Below are 6,491 nucleotides of genomic sequence, written 5' to 3'. Positions count from 1 at the left end.
ACAAGGCCAAGTGCTGGGTCCTGCACTTGGGTCACAACAACCCCATGCAACACTACAGGCTTGGGGACGAGTGGCTGGAAAGCTGCCCCGCAGAAAAGGACCTGGGGGGGGGTGTTGGTCAACAGCCAGCTGAATATGAGCCAGCAGTGTGCCCAGGTGGCCAAGAAGGCCAACGGCATCCTGGCCTGTATCAGAAATAGTGTGGCCAGCAGGAGTAGGGAAGTGATTGTGCCCCTGTACTCGGCGCTGGGGAGGCCGCAGCTCTAACACTGTGTTCCGTTTTGGGCCCCTCACTACAAGAAGGACATTGAGGTGCTGGAGCGTGTCCAGAGAAGGGCGACAAAGCTGGTGAGGGGTCTGGAGCACAAGTCTTATGAGGAGCAGCTGAGGGAACTGGGGTTGTTCAGTCTGGAGAAGAAGAGGCTGAGGGGAGACCTCATCGCTCTCTACAACTACCTGAAAGGAGGTTGTATAGAGGTGGGTGTTAGCCTCTTCTCCCAAGTGACTAGCGACAGGACAAGAGGAAATGGCCTCAAGTTGTGCCAGGGGAGGTTTAGACTGGATATTAGGAAGAATTTCTTTACCGAGGGAGTGGTGAAGCACTGGAACAGGCTGCCCAGGGAGGTGGTGGAGTCACCCTCACTGGAGGTGTTCAAGGAACGTGTGGACGTGGCATTGTGGGACATGGTTTAGTGGGCATGGTGGTGTTGGGTTGATGGTTGGACTTGATGATCTTACAGGTCTTTTCCAACCGCAGTGATTCTGTGATTCTGATTCTTTCTGTGATTCTGTGGGTAACATTGGTATTGAGATGGGATGTGTGAAAATGGCATTTGTAAGCTGCTTCACCCCTATAATTTCACTCACCACTGTCGAAAGCAAGCTGTTACTAGAAAGCCTCAGCAGATGTTATTGTACTCTCTGGGGGAAGGGTTGCCATTGGGCATTTCAGCCAAAGGGAAAGGCCATTATGCTTCAGAACTCCTTTCCAATCCCACAGAGGTTAATAATGATTTAGTTGATATTAATCTAAGGATTGCAAGACACCGCTACGCTAAGAAAGTCACTCAAGATCACAGGACAAATCACTGATAGACCAAGGAATGGCAACTGAAAGAATCTAGACTCACAGGTTGGTAAAGATGAGCATGTTTTATTTACGGAGTACTTGTACCTGTCTATAAAAATGGATCTTTATGGAAAAGGTTAGCTGAATAGTCCAGGATTGGATAGTTAGATTCTCTAGAAAAAAGAAAACTCATTAGCTTTGGATAAAATATTTTTTGATGTATAAATTTTTCCACAAATAACATTAAATAATCAGAGACTGTGAGGGCAGCATGTGGCTGTAGTACCAGCCTTTTTCTACAGAGAAATTCTTAGGGAAAGGTCTTCAGCTGACACATACTGAGGTAGCTCCAGTGACTCCAATTGTGTTAGGAGACTTACATCTGCCCAGTATGTATGTATATGTCTGTAATCTAGAAATACACTTAAATTGCTACTGACAGTAACTGAAAAAAAACCCCTCCTAATACAAGTATGTTTTACTAATAAGATTAATAATATCAAATTGTCATGTTCTTATAAGAAAGAATACATAGTTATTTCACCTGGGCACTTCTTAGTTTCCTCATCCTGGTTTGAAAGAGTTGCCGACAGTGTGGAGTGATTTCCACTGCTGTATTTAGCACTACGTGGCAGTCATGTCAGTGCAATTAAACACACATTCACTCTTGCATGCCCAGTGTAGGCACTAATAGCCACTTAACTAAAGTCACTTTTAGCCATAATTTATATGCAGCCCTGGGGTAGCTCATTAGTTCTCTCTCATTACTATTTATATACCCACGAGCTTTGTCAAAGAGCTGGGGATCGTTTATAGCAGAAGGCAAGCCGCTGGAGTGAAACCCAGAGCAAGGCAGTCAGCCTCCGGGTGGCAGCACGCTCTCACTTACCAGGCAGCCCACAGCTGTGACAGTTCACTCGCTGTCCGCTGCAACTGGCCGGGGAGTGGAAGCAGTTGTTCGGGGGGGGGGGGGGGGGAGAGAGAGAGAAAAAGGAAGAAGTGGAAAAGAAAAGAGAAGAGAGAGAGAAGGAAGAGAGAGAGAGAAGGAAGAGAGAGAGAGAAGGAAGAGAGAGAGAGAAGGAAGAGAGAGAGAGAAGGAAGAGAGAGAGAGAAGGAAGAGAGAGAGAGAAGAGAGAAGAGGAAAAAGAGGCTTGCTATACTAACAGTTTGGGGTTTGAAAATGTTACTAAACAGAGCAGGTTAGGTGACACTTCTCTAGGAAAATAAAAATAAGTGTTTAATTATTGTTTTAAAGCTCTGCAGACCTTTAAACAATTAAAAAATATTAGACATTTGTTGGCATTTTGATGTAAATTTGACCACACACAATGTAAGGAAGAAAACGTTTTGTATGGTTTGTATCCTCACGTATGCACTCTGTAGTTGAAAATACTGATTTATTTCCCCTGCATGTAAGTTCCTTTAGTAAACAGGATTTAACTCATAACTTACACTGAATGAGAATGTTTTGGTATTTTTTGCCCTGCAAAGAATTAATACACAGGAAAATACACAAGTGTTGGTCAGATTTTGGCTCCCAGTTACTTATTTCAGTGCCTAGTACATGATTTTTCAAAGGAAAAAAAAAGTCTTCACTTGCACAAATGAACTTGTAGTACTGAAAATTTAGGTTTGCCAACCCAGCCTGGGGAGTGTAACATGGAACAGCAGTGCTGTTCACCACACAAGAATCTGAGAAACTCACTTCTGGAAGATTGTTCCCCAGAATAGGTGGTGGTATGATCTCAGGGAGTCCTTTCTTGACATCTGTGTACTGGAAGCAAATTTGCAGTAAGAAGCTGCCCTGCTGTAGTGTACTCATGGAGTTCCCATCCATTCCTCCTGCAGATCCTCATACCAAGAACTAAAAAATAGGCAAAATTTAACAAAGAGAAAATAAAGAGTGAAATCCTGAACATTTCAGTCCACTTTAAACTTTTTTTTTTTAAGATTTACCTTCTTCCTTTTCCAAATTTAGCCCACCAAATCCACCTCACAAAGAGAAAAAGGCATTACCCCATGTTCTGCTTTTTTTTTAAATTACATTCTTCTTTTTTTTTTTTTTTCCAGCTGGGCCACTCTAAGTTTCATTCAGTACAGCTGAGTAGGAGAGGGAGGGTATAGAAGAAGCTGCCAAGGCACCTATAGTACTTCCTTGAGTTTCATTCACTTAATGCTGTTAGAAACTCACATTCAGAGACAGGCATGTCCCATCTTGTCTTGTTGAAGCAAGGTCTGTCTGGACCTCCTGTCCGTGGAAAACCAGAGGTAGTGAAGTTCTAGTTTGCTATGTCCAGCTACTTTCAGTGCCTGGTAAGCTCCTTCCTCAACCCTGACATGCCCATTTCCCCCTCTTCAGCAAGGAAACCCCAAGAGCAGACAGAAAAGCAGATGTCTTCACCAGCTGGATCTCAGTGTAAGTTGATTTACAAAGAGGGAAGCAACCTCCAGCATGGAAAGCCACCGAGTTAAAGTAGTGGCAGATGAACTCCTATAGGAACTTTCCTTTAGCAACAGATAAGGAAGCAGGACTATGCAATAACATTTGGGGGTTTTGGCCATTTGTTTGCTTTCAAATGCAAAAACTGAGTTCTGATCATGCGTCCTGTGGGCTGGATAACATGTTTTTGTGTTGAAAGTGGTGCTTAGAGGCTGTGTGTTCACTATATGTTTTCAGTTTAAAATATTTTTCCTCCGTCTCTGTCTGTAAGGGCCACTATATTTTTCCCCAGAAAAGAAAAATCCAAAATGGAGGTTATCCTTATCCAGCATTCCCACCTTTGCCAAACACTTAAGTAGAAGCAGTTGCCTTAATTAACAGAAGAAATGGGGTCCCTACAGGACCCTATGGGGTCCACTATGGGACCCCATTTCACTGTGAAAGTAATCTCCCCAAGTTCTGTGTGCTGAAGTAAAATAACTGGATTCAAAGCATTTGCTTTTGTATTTTACAGTCTTCTTCCTCTACTCCCAGCCACACAAAGAAGTGCATTATCTCCGTTTTTGCTGTGACAGACTGGTACTTAATCTGACTCACTAGACTGCAAATCCATTTGTAAATAAAAGGAATTCAGACAGGATGCAACCATTATGCAGGAGTGATTCAGATGTTTGATTTTGCCTACAAGGGAAATGATATCTCATGGGCTATAAAAATAGAGGAAAGTTAGTGGTGCTCACATGTCCTATGTTGTCTCTGAGTCCTCGCAAGGCTTCCCTCTAGCACAATACAAAACAGAGATGATATATTCACGTGATGCTTCTTCGAGGGTAGAAGTAACAGACACTTCTGTACTTAAGTGGATGGGAAAGTATGTGTTGTTACACAGTTTGCACCTTCACACTAGGAAGAGAAGATCCAGTAGTCCGATCATTCAAGTGCAAAGTTTTGAGGACTTGCCTAGGTTTGAGACTGGAGTATTTATTCTTCACTTTGTCACTGGTTTTAATTCTGTCTAAGCAAATAACTGTTAGTTTACAATTACTGGAGAGACAATAGAAGCCCAGGACACTGACTGTTGAACAGGCAGGCTTTTCCCCCAGGTTACCTATACTCTTGGAAACATTTGTGGGCAGAGCTCTTGCTACCATTGCTATACTGAAAAACAGTATTTTTTCACAATGGAAAAACAGATTCCAGTGTATCATTTTGGAGAAATCACCCTCTCCTGTAACAAATCAAGCTATTACAGGAAAGGATATTGTTAATTTAATTGTTTATAACTTTTAGCAAATGCCAAGCCTTTCCGTTGGCGGTCACATCTACTTGTACTCTTGACTATCACAAGTTGAGTTTGAAGTAAGTTGAGTTAGCCTTACCCTACACATTCTTCTCCACCTGGCAGTTGCAGCACAGGATTTCAGTGGCAGTTGGGTGAGAAATCTGGCCACAGCCCTGGACAGTTGTTTGCCAGCTGACTTGTCTCTTGGCATTAGTGCACAGCCTTGTGCGAAGGCTGTTACTGGAAATGCATTTACCAAGCTCTGTCTTGGCGAAGAAATGTAACAGGATAACAGGTTATCACTATATTTTTCTTCTGTCATTTTTGTCAGGTAGAAGATTGTACTATGCTTGCTGTTAGACTATTGCAAAATGGCATATGTTATTAATCTAAGTGTATTAATATGAGAATATATATTAGACACTACATTCCTGAGGAAGGCTTCCTACAAAGCTAGAATTGTGTGTGCTTCTGGCTTTTGCATCCCATTTCTGTTCTCTCCATCACCAGAAGTGAGAAACACCACCTCTGGTAAGATTTGTTCTGGACTCTGTGAGCTGTTATAGTGCTTCTTTGACTGCTGAGAGTGAGAAAAATTTCAGCTAAAAGCTGAGTGATACATGAAATAATACATTATTGGAATGAATACTTACAATCTAAATACAAGAGACTTCAAGATCCAAGATACACAGCAATGCATGTTCTGGAGAGTTTGCTCCAGTTGCGCAGAGTTTGTTAGATCTCATCTATTTGTAACAATATAAACCCAGGTAAACAATAGGTTTTTTGGATTTACAGTAAAGTAACATAGAGCAGCATCTGGCTAAGTGACTATTTTATTAATAATAGTAGTAGTATAAATGTTAAAATGTAATTCAGAAGTTATACAACTCCTGAGAGAGAAAAAACACTATAAAAACATATTGCTTGCTTACAAGTGGGATGTTCTGCTTCTGCTCCATAAGAGGCTATGAGCGTGTTTATACTCCTGCTCTTCAGAGCCCTGCATAATATAATAGATTTTCAAAATAACTAGTTCTCTTTCAAAACTTGCATAGACACATATGTCAAGCCCTCATATCTAGGCAGAGAGATATAGACTGGAATAAAACTTACCATGTATAAACTTCAGATTCCTGTATTTTGCAAGGTTTATTGTTTTTTCTAAGTATGTTGTACCTTTTAAATATATATATTTATATATATGCACACATTGTTCTTATTCCTTAGGAAGAATTTTATTCTTCATATTGAAGCTGGGAGACAGACAAAGAATTTCTGGAGTCACCTCTTTTGGTATTCATGATTTTTATATTTTGAGTGCAAGTCTGCTGCATGCTAGACTGATGTCCAGTCAAGTATGTGCCTCTGAGTATGGACTGTACTTATTGCGTTAGAAAACCTGGCACACATGGTTTTCTCTGGAAAACACCAATGTCTTCAGGCCAAATGAGAACAGCAAGAAGCCACATACCATGCTAGCCTGAGGAGCCTCATGATTAAAGTAAACTGCACGGTATGAAACATCAAACAGAAATTAAATTGGCTGACCACAGCTCTAACCCTCATGCTCCAAAGACCATACAATCTGAAGATGTTATCTTTTTCCTTAACTACTGCATCATCTACACCAGACTTCATGAGACACGTGGTCTGATGCAGACTGTGAAAAATAAGAGCATAGGACCCCATTCAATCAG

Source organism: Gavia stellata, chromosome 4 (assembly GCF_030936135.1).
Source record: "Gavia stellata isolate bGavSte3 chromosome 4, bGavSte3.hap2, whole genome shotgun sequence".
Taxonomy (NCBI): Eukaryota; Metazoa; Chordata; class Aves; order Gaviiformes; family Gaviidae; genus Gavia; species Gavia stellata.
The sequence above is the reverse complement of the archived record's forward strand: the minus strand, read 5'-3'. Positions refer to the sequence as shown.